Genomic DNA, 17,888 nt, shown 5'->3' with positions numbered 1-17,888 from the left:
TCAGAAGAGACTGGGCCGAAAAATTCCTTACTGTTGACAAAAACGAGGAAACCGGCCGCGCACTTGTGGTACATAGCGATGAGCAAAGTGACAAAAATGAAGCTTCTGATTCTTGTAGTGACTTACAGCTTGGCTGGGCTTTACACAAGCCTCGAAGTCAAGCTGTGCGGTTTACGGATGAGGTTAAACAGTACCTAACCACGAAATTCGACCTCGGAGAGGGAACTGGCAACAAAGCAGATCCCGGAAAAGTGGCTGCAGACATGAGAACATCGAGGAAACCATATGGTTCGCGGATGTTTGAAAGAAAAGACTGGCTAACGAAGAGTCAAGTGCAGGGTTTCTTCTCGAGACTGGCGGCCACACGTAGAAGACAGGGGAACCAAGAGGTGCAGATAGAGGGCGTGTACGCAGAGGAGGAAGAGCAAGAAAGGCATGGGGTACTGGAGAATGTAGCCGCCCAACTCAGTCCTAGACATCCAATCTGCTATGATTCCTACTGCCTGTGCGACCTCTCACGAGACGAGAAACTAGACAGTTTCAGTGTAGTTATGCTGAAGGAGATACTTAGATATTTTGAAGTTCCCTTTGCTTCAAAAGATCGGAAAAAGAATTTGGTAGTTAACCTATCCAAATTCTTAGAAGGATGTGAATGTCGCCGTAAGGAAAACAAGTTCACAAAATGCCTTCTTCAGAATGTATTGGGCGTTGTACATACGGCGTAACAATTTTTTTCCTTTTATTGAACTAAGTGAACGAAGATGGTTTTAACAGCGTGAAATAATTGTAAATATATTGTGGGGAATCGCGGAACTTTGTGTAGCTGTGTTAAACTAGTAGCACTGTCAACTTTATTTGCCTTCTTGCACGCCATCGGAAACACAGCGAGTAGAATAAATACTGAATTCCAGGCGCCCAATCCAATCTTTTTCTGCTCGCAGGAACTATGAACTCCCTATTGACACATCGCGGTGTAAACCTGCACCACATTTAAATAGATTGAATTCGCTGAAGAGAATTACTCAACCAACAATGCTGGTATTAAGAGATAAACGCTATTTCAAAGAAAATGAAGCCAAAGATAGCAAGCGTATAATTCAGCATGAAAATCTTGCAGTCATTGTTATTGCAACTTTAAAACAACGCGGTAAGAATGTCCGTGACATGCTAAAAATAACTTAGACATGCTAGCGTGCTACAATGTAGACGACTGAAATCTACATTTTCTTTAGATTCTCGCTACAGCTGAAGTACACTAGTGAACAATAATATTTCCTTTCTAAGCATTAAATTATATGATTAACGGTTCTAGTTGTTAAATATGAGTGTCCTTTTACATATAGTCCAAACCTTAATTATTTAACTGAATTTTAGAAACAGCTTTTACGCTAGACAGAAGATAACTTAAACCGCAGCCGCTCATTTTAGCTTATAACTTCCCAATTGGGAGAATATTTCGTGAATTTAAGGCTTTTCATGCCTTATCCAGAGCAAAAAGCACGTTTTGAGAATATTTGCTTCAAGGTAATGTTTCATGCGGGAAACTTACGAATTTATGTGGGAAACTTAGGAACAATAATCGGTGCGAAATTGTGTCACGCAAGCTTTCGCGTCTAAATATTAGCTATGTTGATCGTACTCCTGTAGTTCCAAAAGGTTAGTGCCCAAAGTTTTTTTTCCTGTTCTCGATGCACTAGCCCTAGTACTAAACATGGATATTAGTCAGGGCTCCAGATCACGTTATACTTTTGAGAAACACTTCTTCAACCAGCAGCATGCCCGCTAAAATTTTGCGAAGGCTATCTGTAGGGCATTTTCAAAAAATCATAAATAATTTTTCTTCAGCCCGATTTTAAATATTTTACCGTTAATCGGAAGAAAAAACATGAAATAAAATTATCTGTAAGTTTTATTGTATTTGAGTAAAAGCGTAATTTTTCAGCTCCTTCAGCGCAACGTCTAAATTTGACTCGAAACAGAACGGTTTTTATGGTTTTGGACCGTACTCGGAAATCGTCGCCAGAAATATTGAAAAATAGCACTTAAAGCCAAATTATTGCTATTTTTGTTTATCATATGGACTAACTGTCTCACACAGAAAATTTGAAGAAATTCTGTTTTCGGCCGAAAATCGAGTGGTCGGTCCTTACACGGACAGCCTCTTAAGCTTCCAGGCCGTAATATAGCTCCACTTCACTTAAAAACTGAAAGAGTAGCCGAGTCCGCCTTGCGCGCATCGTGATTTTGACCAACCTCCGCTCGATTTCCTGGAACCTGGGGGATATTTTCCAGTCCCGGGGACTGTAAACGAACTCCTGATGGCCTTGGTTTGCAGTGAAATGGACACAGGTAAAACGATGTCACGTTCGGGTTAAAGCCTCTAGGTCGAAATATAGCCCCACTTCAGTTTAAGACTAAAAGAGTAGTTGAGACCGCCTTGCGCGCATCCTGATTTTGACCATCATCGGCTTAATTTCCCGGAACTTGGGGGATATTTTCGAGTCCCGGGCACTCGAAACTAACTCCTGATGGCCTTTATTTTTCAGTTAAATGGACACAGGAAAACTTTTTGAACGCTTACTTTCCAGCTTCTGGGCCGAAATATAGCCCCACTTTACTCGAAGACTCATAGAGTGGCCGAGACCGCCTTCCACGCATCGTGTTTTGACCAACTTCGGCTCGATTTCCAGGAACTTGGGGCATATTTTCCAGTTCTGGGGTCGCTAGACTAACTCCTAATGACCTTGGTTTGCAGTGAAATTGACACATCAAAACTTTTTTAACGCTCGGTTTCGAGCTTCTGGGCCGAATTATAGCCCCATTTCACTTAAAGACTCATTAAGTTGCCAAAACCGCCTTGCGCGCATCGCGATTTTGACCAAATTCGGCTCGATCTCATAGAAATTGGGGGATATTTTTAAGTCTTGGGGACTCTAAACTAACTCCTGATGGCCATGGTTTGGAGTGAAATGGATACAGCAAAACTTTTTGAACGCTCACTTTGGAGCTTCTGGGCAGAAATATAGCCCCATTTTACTTGAAGTCTTGAAGTCTTGAAGTTTTTACTTGAGTATGCGTGACCGCGTTGCGCGCATCGTGATTTTGACCAACTTCGGCTCTATTTCCCGGAACTTGGGGGATATTTTCCAGTCCCGGGGACTCTAAACTAACTCCTGCTTGCCTTGGTTTGCAGTGAAATGGACATAGCAAAACTTTTTGAACTCTCGGTTTCGAGCTTCTGGGCCGAAAAATAGCCCCACTTCACTTTGAGACTCAAAGAGTAGCCGAGACCGCCTTGCGCACATCGTCATTTGGACCAACTTCGGCTTTATTTCCCGGAACTTGGGGAATATTTTCCAGTCCCGGGGACTCGAAACTAACTCCTAATGGCCTTGGTTTGCAGTGAAATGGACACAACAAAACTTTTTGAACGCTCACTCTCGAGCTTCTGGGCCGAAATATAGCCCGACTTTACTTTAAAACTCATAGAGTAGCCGAGACCGCCTTGCGTGCATTGTGATTTTTTGCCAACTTCAAATCGATTTCCCGGAACCACGGGGATATTTTCCAGTCCCGGGCACACTAAACTAACTCCTGATTGCCTTGGTTTGTAGTGAAATGGACACAGCAAAACGTTTTAAATGTTCACTTTCGAGCTTGTGGGCAGAAATATAGCCCCACTTCAATTTAAGACTGAAAGAGTAGCCGAGATCGCCTCGCGCGCATGGTGATTTTGACCAACTTCGGCTCGATTTGCCGGAACTTGGGGGATATTTTCCAGTCCCGGGGACTCTAAACTAACTCCTGATGGCCGTGGTTTGCAGTGAGATAAACAAAGCAATTTTTTTGAAGACTCACTTTCGAGCTTCTAGGTCGAAATATAGCTCCACTTCACTTTAAGAATAAAAGAGTAGCCGAGACCGCCTTATCGGCATCGTGATTTTGACCAACTTTGGCTCCATTTCCCGGAACTTGGGGAATGTTTTCCAGTCCCAGGGACTCTCAACTAACTAGTGATGGGCCTAGCTTTCAGTAAAATGGACACAGGTAAAAGAAGCGCACCGTCGGTGTCTACCCTCTAGACCGAAATATAGCCATACTCTATTTTAAGACTAAAAGAGTAGCCGTGATCGCCTTACGAGCATCGTCATTTTGAGCATTTTTGGCTCGATTTGCCGGAACTTGGGGGATATTTATCAGTCCCGGGGACTCTAAACTAACTTGTGATTGCCTTAGTTTTCAGTGAAATGGACACAAGGAAAAGGAGTGCACCGTCGGTGTCGAGCTCTCAGGTCACAATATAGCCCCACTTCATTTTAAGACTCAAACAGTAGCCGAGACCGCCTTATGCGTATCGTGATTTTAACCAAGTTCGGCTCGATTTGCAAAAACTTGGGGGTATTTTCCAATCCCGGGTCTGAAACCTAACTATTGATGACCTTAGTTTTCAGTGAAATAGACACAGGTAAAAGGAGCGCGCACTCAGTGTCCAGCTTCTGGCCGAAATATAGCCCCACTTCGTTTTAAGACTGAAAGAATAGACGAAACGGCCTTACGCGCATCGTGATTTTGAGGCACTATGGCTAGATTTCCCAAAACTGACGGGATATTTTCCAGTTCCGAAGACAGTAAACTAATTCCTGATGGCCTGGAAAATGGAGAAAGGTAAAAGGAGCGCACGCTCGGTGTCGAGCTTGTAGGCCGAAATATAGCCCCACTTCATTTTAAGACTTAAAAGGTCGAGGAAACCGCCTTACGCGTATCGTTAATTTAAGCAACTATGGCTCGATTTGCCGAAACTTGGGGGATATTTTCCAGTCCCGGGGACTCTAAATTAACTCCTGATGGCATTAGTTTTTAGTGAAATGGACACAGGTAAAAGGAGCGCACGCTCGGTGTCGAGCCTCTAGGCCGAAATATAGCCCCACTTCACTTTAAGACTGAAAGAGTAGACTAAACCGCCTTACACGCATCGTGATTTTGAGCCACTACGGCTCGATTTGCCGAAAGTTGGGGGATATTTTCTGGTCCCGGGGACTCTAAACTAACTCATGATTGCCTTAGTTTTTAGTGAAATCGACACAGGTAAAAGGAGCGCGCACTCAGTGTCCAGCGTCTGGCGGAAATATAGCCCCACTTCGTTTTAAGACTGAAAGAATAGACGAAACGGCCTTACGCGCATCGTGATTTTGAGCCACTCTGGCTAGATTTCCTAAAACTGACGGGATATTTTCCAGTTCCGAAGACAGTAAACTAATTCCTGATGGCCTGGAAAATGGAGAAAGGTAAAAGGAGCGCACGCTCGGTGTCGAGCTTGTAGGCCGAAATATAGCCCCACTTCATTTTAAGACTGAAAGAGTAGACGAGACCGCCTTACGCGCATTCTGATTTTGAGCGACTTTGGCTCGATTTGCCGGAAGCTAGGAAATATTTTCCAGTTCTGGGGACTCTAAACTAACTCCTGATGGCCTTAGTTTTCAGTAACATGGACACAAGTAAAAGGCGCGCAGGGTCGGTGTCGAGCTTCTAGGTCGAAATATAGCCCCACTTCATTTTAACACTGAAAGAGTAGACTAAACCGCCTTACACGCATCGTGATTTTGAGCCACTACGGCTCGATTTGCCGAAAGTTGGGGGATATTTTCTGGTCCCGGGGACTCTAAACTAACTCATGATTGCCTTAGTTTTTAGTGAAATCGACACAGGTAAAAGGAGCGCGCACTCAGTGTCCAGCGTCTGGCGGAAATATAGCCCCACTTCGTTTTAAGACTGAAAGAATAGACGAAACGGCCTTACGCGCATCGTGATTTTGAGCCACTCTGGCTAGATTTCCTAAAACTGACGGGATATTTTCCAGTTCCGAAGACAGTAAACTAATTCCTGATGGCCTGGAAAATGGAGAAAGGTAAAAGGAGCGCACGCTCGGTGTCGAGCTTGTAGGCCGAAATATAGCCCCACTTCATTTTAAGACTGAAAGAGTAGACGAGACCGCCTTACGCGCATTCTGATTTTGAGCGACTTTGGCTCGATTTGCCGGAAGCTAGGAAATATTTTCCAGTTCTGGGGACTCTAAACTAACTCCTGATGGCCTTAGTTTTCAGTAACATGGACACAAGTAAAAGGCGCGCAGGGTCGGTGTCGAGCTTCTAGGTCGAAATATAGCCCCACTTCATTTTAACACTGAAAGAGTAGGCGAGACCGCCTTATGCGCATCGTGATTTTGAGCCACTAATGCTCAGTTTGCCGAAACTTTGGGGATATTTTCCAGTCCCCAGGACTCTAAACTATCTTCAGATGGCTTAGTTTTCAGTGAAATGGATACAGGTAAAAGGCGCGCACGGTAGGTTTCGAGCTTCTGGGCCGAAATATAGCCCCACTTCATTTTCAGAGTAGGAGAGACCACCTCACGCGCATGGTGATTTTGAGGGACTTTGGCTCGGTTTCCCGGAATTTGGGAGATATTTTCCAGTCTCGCGGACTCTAACTAGCTCCTGATGGCCTTATTTTTCAGTGTAATAGACACAGGTAAAAGGAGCGCACGCTCGGTGTCGAGCTGTTAGCCCGAAATATAGCCCCACTTCATTTTAAGACTTAAACAGAAGCCGAGACCGCCTTACGCGCATGGAGATTTTGAGCGTCTTCGGCTCGACTTGCCGGAACTTGGGGGATATTTTCCAGGCCCGGGACTCTAAACTAACTCCTGATGGCCTTAGTGTTCAGTTATATTGACAGAGGTAAAAGGAGCGCACAATCGGTGTCGAGCTGTTAGCCCGAAATATAGCCCCACTTCATTTTAAGACTTAAACAGAAGCCGAGACCGTCTTACCCGCATGGAGATTTTGAGCGTCTTCGGCTCGACTTGCCGGAACTTGGGGGATATTTTCCAGGCCCGGGACTGTAGACTAACTCCTGATGGCCTTAGTTTTCAGTTAAATTGACAGAGGTAAAAGAAGCGCACAATCGGTGTCGAGCTTTTAGGCCGAAATATAGCCCCACTTCATTTTAAGACTCATAGAGTAGCCGAGACCGCCCTCCGCGAATCGTGATTTTGAGCATCTTGGGCCCAATTTCCCGGAACTTGGGGAATATTTGCCATTCCCGCGGACTCGGAACTAATTCTTGATAGCCTTGGTTTGTAGTAAATGGGACACAGCAAAAGTTTTTGAACGCTCCGTTTCGAGCTTCTGGGCCTAAATATAGCCCAACTTCACTTTAAGACTGAAAGAGTAGCCGAACCCGCCTTGCGCGCACCGTGATTTTCACCAACTTCGGCTCGATTTCTCGGAACTTAAAGGATATTTTCTAGTCCCGGGGATCTAAACTAACCCCTGATGGCCTTGGTTTGCAGTAAAATGGACACAGGAAACCTTTTGGAACGCTCACTTTCGAGCTTCTGGGCCGAAATATAGCCCCACTTCACTTCAAGACTCATAGAGTAGCCAAGACCGCCTTGCGCGCATGGTGATTCTAGGCCGAAATATAGCCCTACTTCAGTTTAAGACTTAAAGAGTAGCGTCGACCGCTTTGCGTGCATCGCGATTTTTACCAACTTTGGCTCGATTTCTCAAAACTTGGGGGATATTTTCCAATCCCGGGGACCCTAAAGTAACTCCTGATGGCCTTGGTTTGCAGGGAAATGGACACAGGAAAAGTTTTTGAAGGCTCACTTTGGAGCTTCTTGGCCGAAATATAGCCCCACTTCACTTTAAGACTCATAGAGTAGCCGAGACCGCCTTGCGCGCATCGGGATTCTGACCAACTTCGGCTCGATTTCCTGGAACTTGGGGGATATTTACCAGTCCGGGGACTCTAAACTGACAGGTGATGGCCTCTGTTTTTAGTGAATTGGACACAGGTAAAACGATCACACGCTCGGTTTTAAGCTTCCAGGCTGTAATATAGCTCCACTTCACTTAAAAACTGAAAGAGTAGCCGAGTCCGCCTTGCGCGCATCGTGATTTTGACCAACCTCCGCTCGATTTCCTGGAACCTGGGGGATATTTTCCAGTCCCGAGGACTGTAAACGAACTCCTGATTGCCTTGGTTTGCAGTGAAATGGACACAGGTAAAACGATGTCACGTTCGGGTTAAAGCTTCTAGGCCAAAATATAGCCCTACTTCACTTTTAGACTAAAAGACTTGCCGAGACCGCGTTGCGTGCATCCTGATTTTGACCAACTTCGGCTCGATTTCCGGGAACTTGGGGAATAAATGTTTGTAGCCTGAACTCTAAACTAACCGGTGATGGCCCTGGTTTTTATTGAATTGGACACAGGTAAAACCATCGCACGCTCGGTTTCGATCTTCTAGCCCGAAATAAAGCCCCACTTCACTTTAAGACTGAAAGAGTAACCGAGCCCACCTTGCGCGCATCGTGATTCTGATCAACTTTGCCTCCATTTCCCGCAACTTGAGGGATATTTTCCAGTCCCGGGGACCTTAAACTAACTCCTGATGGTCTTGGTTTGCAGTGAAATGGACACGGGAAAACGTTTTGAACGCTCACTTTCGAGCTTCTGGACCGAAATATAGCCCCACTTCACTTTAAGACTAATAGAGTAACTGAGACCGGCTTAAGTACATCGTGATTTTGACCAACTTCGGCTCGATTTCCCGGAACTTAAGGGATATTTTCCAGTCTCGGGGACTCTAAACTAACTCCTGATTGCCTTGGTTTGCAGTGAAATGGACACAAAAAAAAACTTTTTCAACGCTCACTTTCGAGCTTCTTGGCCGAAATATAGCCCCACTCCACTTTAAGACTGATAGAGTAGCTGAGACCGCCTTGCGCGCATCGTGATTTTGACCAACTGCGGCTAAATTTCCCGGAACTTGGGCGATATTTTCCAGATCTGGAGACCCTAAAGTAACTCCTGATTGCTTTGGTTTGCAGTAAATTGGACAAAGCAAGACTTTTTCAACGCGCACTTTGGAGCTTCTGGGCCGAAATATAGCCCCACTTCACTTTGACACTCATAGACTAGCCGAGACCGCCTTGCGCGCATCGTGCTCCTACCCAACTTCGCCTCGATTTCCCGGAACTTGGGGGATATTTTCCAGTCCTGGGGCCTCTAAACTAACTCCTGATGGCCTTAGTTTTCAGAGAAATGGACACAGGCAAAAGGAGCGCACCCTCGGTGTCGAGCTTCTAGGTCCAAATATAGCCCCACTTCATTTTAAGGCTGAAAGAGTGGCCGAGACCGCCTTAGGCGCATCGTGATTTTGAGCAACTTTGGCTCGATTTGCCGGAACTTGGGGGATATTTTGCAGTCCCGGGAACTCTAAACTAACTCCTGATGGCCTTAGTGTTCAGTGAAATGGACACAGGGAAAAGGAGCGCACGCCCGCTGTCGAGCTTCTAGGTCGAAATATAGCCCCACTTCATTTCAAGACTGAATGAGTGGCCGAGACGCCTTACGCGCATCGTGATTTTGAGCAACTTTGGCTCGATTTGCTGAAACTTGGGGGATATTTTCCAGTCCCGGGGACTCTAAACTAACTCCTGAAGGCTTTAGTTTTCAGAAGAATAGACACAGGTAAAAGGAGCGCACGTTCGGTGTTGAGCTTCGAGGCCGAAATATAGCCCTACTTCATTTTAAGACATAAAGAGTAGCCGAGACCGCCTTACGTGCATCGTGATTTTGAGGAACTTTGACTCAATTTGCCGACACTTGGGGGATATTTTCCAGTCCCGGAGACTCTAAACTAAGTCCTGATGGCCTTAGTTTTCAGTGAAATGGACACAGGCAAAAGGAGCGCACGCTCGGTGGCGAGCTTCTGGGCCGAAATATGGCGCCACTTCATTTTAAGACAGAAAGAGTAGCCGAGACCACCTTACGGGCATAGTGATTTTGAGCAGCTTTGGCTCAATATGCCGGAACTTTGGGGATATTTTCCAGTCCCGGGGACTCTAAACCAACTCCTGATTGCCTTAGTTTTCAGTGAAATGGACACAGGTAAAAGGAGCGGACGCTCGGTTTCGAGCTTCTGGGCCGAAAAATAGCCCCACTTCTTATAAAAACTTAAAGACTAGCTGAGACCGCCTTACGCGTATCGTGACTTTCAGCAACTTTGGCTCGATTTCCTGGAACTTGGGGGATATTTTTCAGTCCCGGGGACTCTAAACTAACTTCTGATTGCCTTGGTTTTCAGTGAAATGGACACAGCAAAAGTTTTTGAACGCTCGGTTTCGAGCTTCTCGGCCGAAATATAGCTCCACTTAACTTTAAGAATCATAGAGTAGCCGAGACCGCCTTGCGCCCATCGTGATTTTTCCCAACTTGGGCTCGATATTCCGGAACTTGGGGGATATTTTCCAGTCCTGGGGCCTCTAAACTAACTCCTGATGGCCTTAGTTTTCAGAGAAATGGACACAGGCAAAAGGAGCGCACCCGCGGTGTCGAGCTTCTAGGTCCAAATATAGCCCCACTTCATTTTAAGGCTGAAAGAGTGGCCGAGACCGCCTTAGGCGCATCGTGATTTTGAGCAACTTTGGCTCGATTTGCCGGAACTTGGGGGATATTTTGCAGTCCCGGGAACTCTAAACTAACTCCTGATGGCCTTAGTGTTCAGTGAAATGGACACAGGGAAAAGGAGCGCACGCCCGCTGTCGAGCTTCTAGGTCGAAATATAGCCCCACTTCATTTCAAGACTGAATGAGTGGCCGAGACGCCTTACGCGCATCGTGATTTTGAGCAGCTTTGGCTCGATTTGCTGAAACTTGGGGGATATTTTCCAGTCCCGGGGACTCTAAACCAACTCCTGATTGCCTTAGTTTTCAGTGAAATGGACACAGGTAAAAGGAGCGGACGCTCGGTTTCGAGCTTCTGGGCCAAAATATAGCCCCACTTCTTTTAAAAACTTAAAGACTAGCTGAGACCGCCTTACGCGTATCGTGACTTTGAGCAACTTTGGCTCGATTTCCTGGAACTTGGGGGATATTTTTCAGTCCCGGGGACTCTAAACTAACTTCTGATTGCCTTGGTTTTCAGTGAAATGGACACAGGAAAACTTTTTGAAGGCTCGGTTTCGAGCTTCTCGGCCGAAATATAGCCCCATTTCACTTTAAGAATCATAGAGTAGCCGAGGCCGCCTTACGGCCATCGTGATGCTGACCAACTTGGGCTCCATTTCCCGGAACTTGGGGGATATTTTCTAGTCCTGGGGAGTCTAAACTAGCTCCTGAAGGGCTTGGTTTGCAGTGAAATACACACAGGTAAAACGATCGCACGCTCGGTTTTAAGCTTCCAGGCCGTAATATAGCTCCACTTCACTTAAAAACGGAAAGAGTAGCCGAGTCCGCCTTGCGCGCATCGTGATTTTGACCAACCTCCGCTCGATTTCCTGGAACCTGGGGGATATTTTCCAGTCCGGGGGACTGTAAACGAACTCCTGATTGCCTTGGTTTGCAGTGAAATGGACACAGGTAAAACGATGTCACGTTCGGGTTAAAGCCTCTAGGTCGAAATATAGCCCCACTTCAGTTTAAGACTAAAAGAGTAGTTGAGACCGCCTTGCGCGCATCCCGATTTTGACCATCATCGGCTTAATTTCCCGGAATTTGGGGGATATTTTCGAGTCCCGGGGACTCGAAACTAACTCCTGATGGCCTTTATTTTTCAGTGAAATGGACACAGGCAAACTTTTTGAACGCTTACTTTCCAGCTTCTGGGCCGAAATGTAGCCCCACTTTACTCGAAGACTCATAGAGTAGCCGAGACAGCCTTCCACGCATCGTGATTTTGACCAACTTCGGCTCGATTTCCAGGAACTTGGGGGATATTTTCCAGTTCTGGGGTCGCTAAACTAACTCCTGCTTGGCTTGGTTTGCAGTGAAATGGACACTGCAAAACTTTTTGAACTCTCGGTTTCGAGCTTCTGGGCCGAAAAATAGCCCCACTTCACTTTGAGACTCAAAGAGTAGCCGAGACCGCCTTGCGCACATCGTCATTTGGACCAACTTCGGCTTTATTTCCCGGAACTTGGGGAATATTTTCCAGTCCTGGGGACTCGAAACTAACTCCTAATGGCCTTGGTTTGCAGTGAAATGGACACAACAAAACTTTTTGAACGCTCACTCTCGAGCTTCTGGGCCGAAATATAGCCCCACTTTACTTTAAAACTCATAGAGTAGCCGAGACCGCCTTGCGTGCATTGTGATTTTTTACCAACTTGGGCTCAATTTCTCCGAACTTCGGGGATATTTTCCAGTCCCGGGGACTCTTAACTAACTCCGGGTGGCCTTCCTTTGCAGTGAAATGGACACAGCAAAAGTTTTTGAACGCTCGGTCTCGAGCTTGTGGGCCGAAATATAGCCCCACTTTACTTTAAAACTCATCGAGTATCCGAGACCGCGTTGCGCGCATCGTGATTTTGACCATGTTCGGCTCGATTTCCCGGAACTTGGAGGATATTTTCTAGTTCCGGGGACTCTAAACTAACTTTTGATTGCCTTGGTTTGCAGTGAAACAAACACAGGAAAACTTTTTGAACGCTCGCTTTCGAGCTTCTGGGCCGAAATATAGCACCACTTTACTTTTAGAGCTTCTGCCTGAGAGACCGGGGGAGACTTGGAAATAAAGGTCGGCCGATTCCGCTTAAAATTGATACACAAAGTCGTTATGTGGACTTATTTAATATGCCAAAGTTTCAGCTGAGTTCTGGATATTAGCCCCTCAGGGGTCCCCAGAGGCTGATTTTCAGTGCAATTTTGGCTACATTTCAATCGCTCTTTTAGCAACGTAAAATTAATTTCAGACAAAAACCAAACCATATTTGTAATGCCCTATTCTTAGGCTTTTGTGGGTAGAAACATTAGCTCACGCGAATCTTTTGTTAGTCTGTGGCTGTTATCACAACTTGGTCCTATCTGAAGCATACTGAAAGCAACCGGAAATGGGCTGTTTTTCAGACCGCATATTTTCCATGCTCATGTTTTATATGGTGAAGTCTTAGTATTCCTACAAAGTTGAGCTCTTAGTTTAGTAATATCAAGAAAAAAAAATACTAAGGTTGAGACTTGTTTACTACGAAAAAACTTACGATAAGATGACTAACCAGGCCACTTCCAGTTATAGTTTCAACAAAGCGTGTCTGTAAAAATCAGCCATTTAATTTCGATTAATACCTTTTTCTTTTTCTTCTATGTAATGAATTAGAGACTCTGAAGTTAACTGTAACCGAAAAGACTGACCGTCAACCTGAAATTTTCATGTAATTATTTTTTGTGACCGATCAGATTTTGGTCCGGCAACGGTTATAAATTTTGTGGAAGAAGTCTTGAAAATTAATGCCGTGAGTCTCTGTGAAAAAAAATATATATACAGTATACCTAACAATCCATCGCTTGCCAGTTATATGAATCGCAATGCACCTTTTCCACCCTTTTTGGTCCAAACTGCAGTATTAAGTTTATCTTAAACACTCAACCCGTTCACTGAACGAAAAAAGAACTGTGAAAGAAAATTGCCTTTCCCAAGACGACATGGCAATGCCCTAGTAACCAGGACGCTCGATCCAGAGTCCAGCCCGCTAACCATTATGTCGCTACCGTGCTATGCGCTAGGCAGTTGCCAGTTTTGTATATAATCCGAATGCGTTACTAGGCTATATGTTTACTTCATTCTGTCGTAAATTGATAAAATGCAACAGCGAAAAAAATATGTTGCCAGCAAGGCGACATCTTGCTGGCTGGATTGTTTATTTACAAGAAAAGAAACTATCAGCGATCAATTAATTAAACTTATTAAATCTATTCAGTCTGTAAGTGAGTTTGTTTTATTTGAGAGTGCTTGAAAGGTAGAGGAGCGAAAGTCTGGCTATTACAATTTAGTCTCCTGGGAAACTCAAAACATGAGTATACGGTGTCCCTTTTGGAAAGAAGATGTTAGATCGAGATTTTACCCACTTGCTGGTCAAATTAAAGTGGGAACTGGTGGTAATAAACTTGTCGCGTCCCACAGAGTTGACAATATCCCTGAATGGAAGTTAAAGTATGAATTAAAAAAGATTGTGATTTACCCAGGTCACCGCCGAAAATTCACCTGTTTGCGTGACCAAAGTGGGCCACGTCAACACCCTTTCCGTCAAGGAGAAAAGAGAAATTGAAGAAACCGAAGGTTACCGCTAACGTTTCAGATAGCATATTTCAGGAGTTCGGCATTGTAATACCTGTTGCATCCCATAAGTATCCTAGGGTAGAGTGACTGCATGCCTGTTCATCAGACATACATTTATGTTGCATGTTCAAAGATTTTTTACATGCTTAAATGTCTTTGATTCGTTCCACGAGTTCAAGAATCGTTGTTCCATCATCATCTGCATACACATTTGAACAAAATATCTATAACTTAAATTGTCTACCCACCCACAATTCAATTGCTAACATTTTCGACGCCATGTTGGATGTTTTTTCACTTGAAAAGTCGACAGAGCTTGGAGATGAATCAAGTAGTTTCACATGCCCAATATTAAATCACAGTGGAGACGCTTCACATGTCATGCTCAAACAATGTAATCTCCGGGCAAAAATAGGAAGTAATTTGGCCCTCTACTGTATTACAAGGCTTACTTACAGTCTCTATCGTAATGATGGCCTGGAGTTCGTATTTAGAATCGATACTGAAGAATCGAGACCGAAGCTTGAAGGAAAGCACCTCTGGGTGTGACGCAATTAAGTCGGAAATTTCAGTACCACTAGTGACACAAGGTATTTGTGACCTTCTGGCAGCGGGAAGGAGAAAAGAAACTTACGGCTTAAACTTCTAATAATGTTGAATAGTCAGCCATGAAGGCACGTGACGTTAGAATGTCATAAACATCCGTCATATTGAATCCACCAGTCTGGATCTCACGACTATTCCATGAAGTCAAAATATCATTTTTCCCAATTGTAAAAAATTAAAAGAGAAGAGAAAGGGTACTAAAGGAATGAAAAGGTAAAAAACTATCTTTGTTCCAAGAAACTTGAAAGCGTCAATAAAAAACAGAGAATTAGATGAGAAAACTCAAAATTAGGGTAATTATGCCTGACAAAGCAAGATTGCCATGGAAACAAAGCAGAGTCCCATGAATAAGGCTTTTTTGTTCAGCTTTTCCCACCTAACTGATACACTCAGTAAACTAACTCCTGATGACCTCGGTTTGCGGTGAATCGGAATCACCAAAACTTTTTGGATGCTCGGTTTCGAGCTTCTGGGCCGAAATATAGCCACACTTTACTTTAAGACTCATAGAGTAGCCATGACCGCCTTGCGCGCATCGTAATTTTCACCAACCTGGGCTCAATTTCTCCGAACTTCGGGGATATTTTCCAGTCCCGGGGACTCTTAACTAACTCCTAATGGCCTTGGTTCGCAGTGAAATCGACACAGCAAACCTTTTTGAACGCTCACTTTCGAGCTTCTGGGCCAAAATATAGCCCCACTTCACTTTGAGACTAATAGAGTAGCCGAGACCGCCTTACGCGAATCGTAATTTTCACCAACCTCGGCTCGCTTCGCCGAATCTTGGGGGATATTTTCCACTCCTGCGGACTCTAAACTAACTCCTGATGGCCTTAGTTTTCAGTCAAAAGGACACAGGTAAAAGGAGCGCACACTCGGTGTCGAGCTTCTAGGCCGAAATATAGCCCCACTTCATTTTTCGACTGAAACAGTGGCCAAGACCGCCTTAAGCGCATCGTGATTTTACGCAAGTTTGGCTCGATTTGCCCAGACTTGGGGGATATTTTCAAGTTCCGGGGACTCTAAAGTAACTCCTAATGGCCTTAGTTTTCAGTGAAATGGACACAGGCAAAAGGACGTACGCTCGGTGTCGAGCTCCTAGGCAGAAATATAGCCCCACTTCATTTTAAGACTAAAAGAGTGGCCTAGACCGCCTTACGCGAATCGTGATTTTGAGACACTTTGGCCCGATTTGCCGCCACTTAGGGGATATTTTCCAGTCCCGGAGACTCTAAACTAACTCCTGATGGCCTTAGTTTTCGGCGGAATGGACACAGGCAGAAGGAGCGCACGCTCGATGTCGAGCTTCCAGGCCGAAATAGAGCCCCACTTCATTTTAAGACTGAAAGAGTGGCCGACACCACGTTACGTGCATCGTGATTTAGAGCAACTTTGGCTCGATTTGCCGGAACTTGGGGGATGTTTTCATGTCCAGGGACTCTAAGCTAACTCCTGTTGGCTTTGGTTTTTAAGTGAATGGACACAGGCAAAAGGACCGCAGGCTGGGTGTCGAGCTTTTAGGCCGAAATATAGCCCCACTTTATTTTAATACTGAAAGAGTCGCCGATAGCGCCTTACGCGCATCGTGATTTTGAGCAACTTTTGCTCCATTTGCCGGATCATAGCGGATATTTACTAGTCCTACGGACTCTAAAATAACTCCTGATGGCCTTAATTTTTAGTGAAATGGACACAGGCAAAAGGAGCGCACGCTAGGTGTCGAGCTTCTAGGCCGAAATATTGCCCCACTTCATTTTAAGACTGAGAGAGTGGCTGAGCCGCCTTAGGCGCATGGTGATTTTGAGCAACTTTGGCTCGATTTGCCGGAACTTGGGAAATATTTTCCGATCCCGAGGACCCTAAACTAACTCCTGATGGCCTTAGTTTTCAGTGAAATGGACACAGGGAAAAGGAGCGCACGCTCGGTGTCGAGCTTCTAGGCCGAAATAAAGCCCCACTTCATTTAAAGACTGAAAGACTGGCGGAGACCGCCTTACCCGCATCGTGATTTTGAGTAACTTTGGCTCGATTTGCCGGTACTTGGGGATGTTTTCCAGTCCAGGGGACTCTAAACTAACTCCTGATGGCCTTAGTTTTTAGTGGAATGTACATAGGCAAAAGGAACGCAGGCTCGGTGTCGAGCTTCAAGGCCGAAATATTGCCCCACTTCATTTTAAGACTGAAAGAGTAGCCGAGATCGCTTTACGCGCATCGTGATTTTGAACAACTTTGGCTCGATTTGCCGGATCTTAGGGGATATTTTCCAGTCTTGCGGACTCTAAACTAACTCCGGATGGATTTAGTTTTAAGTAAAATGGACACAGGCAAAAGGAGCGTGCGCTTGGTGTCGAGCTTCTAGGCCGAAATATAGCCCCAAATCATATTAAGACTGAGAAAGTAGGCGAGACGGCCTTGGGCGGATCGTGATTTTGAGCAACTTTGGCTCGATTTGCAGGAACTTGGGTATATTTTCCAGTTCCTTGTACTCTAAACTAACTCCTGATGGCCTTAGGTTTCAGTGAAATGGACACAGGTTAAAGGAGCGCGTGCTCGGTGCTGAGCTTCTAGGTTGAAATATAGCCCTACGTCATTTTAAGACTGAGAGAGTAGCCCAGACCGCCTTACGGGCATCGTGATTTTGAGGAACTTTGAATCGATTTGCCCAAACTTGGGGCATATTTTTAAGTCCCGAGGACAGTAAATTAATTCCTCATGGCCTTAGTTTTAAGTGAAATGGATACAGGGAAAAGGAGCGCACGCTCGGTGTCGAGCTTCTAGGCCGAAATATAGCCCCACTTCATTTTAAGACTTAAAGAGTGCCCAAGACCGCCTTACACGATCGTGCTTTTGAGCTACTTTGGCTCGAGTTGTCGGAGCTTGAAGAATATTTTCCAGTCTCGGGGACTCTAAACTAACTCCTGATGTCCTTAGTTTTCAGTGAAATGGAAGCAGCCAAAAGAAGCGCACGCTCGGAGTCGAGCTTCTAGGCCGAAATATAGCCCCACTTTATTTTAAGACTGAAAGACTGGACGAGACCGCCTTACGCGGATCGTGATTTTGAGCAACTTCGGCTCGATTTGCCAGAACTTTGGAGATATTTTCCAGTCCCGGGGACTCTAAACTAAGTGCTAATGACCTTAGTTTTCAGTGAATTGGCCACAGGAA

General features: G+C 45.1%; 1 pseudogene across 1 annotated transcript in view; it reads left to right on the top strand.

The window, feature by feature from the left end:
- The window catches only part of LOC149104183 (uncharacterized), a 5,535-nt pseudogene extending 4,266 nt beyond the window's left edge, over positions 1–1,269 (top strand). Inside the window, exon 3 of the transcript XR_016201522.1 lies at positions 1–1,269. This exon is cut by the window's left edge and continues 2,291 nt beyond it. The product of XR_016201522.1 is annotated as an uncharacterized LOC149104183 (transcript).
- Positions 1,270–17,888: the final 16,619 nt, after the last annotated feature.

The sequence above is a fragment of the Orbicella faveolata genome, unplaced genomic scaffold (genome assembly GCF_042242905.1).
Source record: "Orbicella faveolata isolate gen_17 unplaced genomic scaffold, um_ofav_v1 contig_34, whole genome shotgun sequence".
NCBI lineage: Eukaryota > Metazoa > Cnidaria > Anthozoa > Scleractinia > Merulinidae > Orbicella > Orbicella faveolata.
The sequence above is the reverse complement of the archived record's forward strand: the minus strand, read 5'-3'. Positions and strand labels throughout refer to the sequence as shown.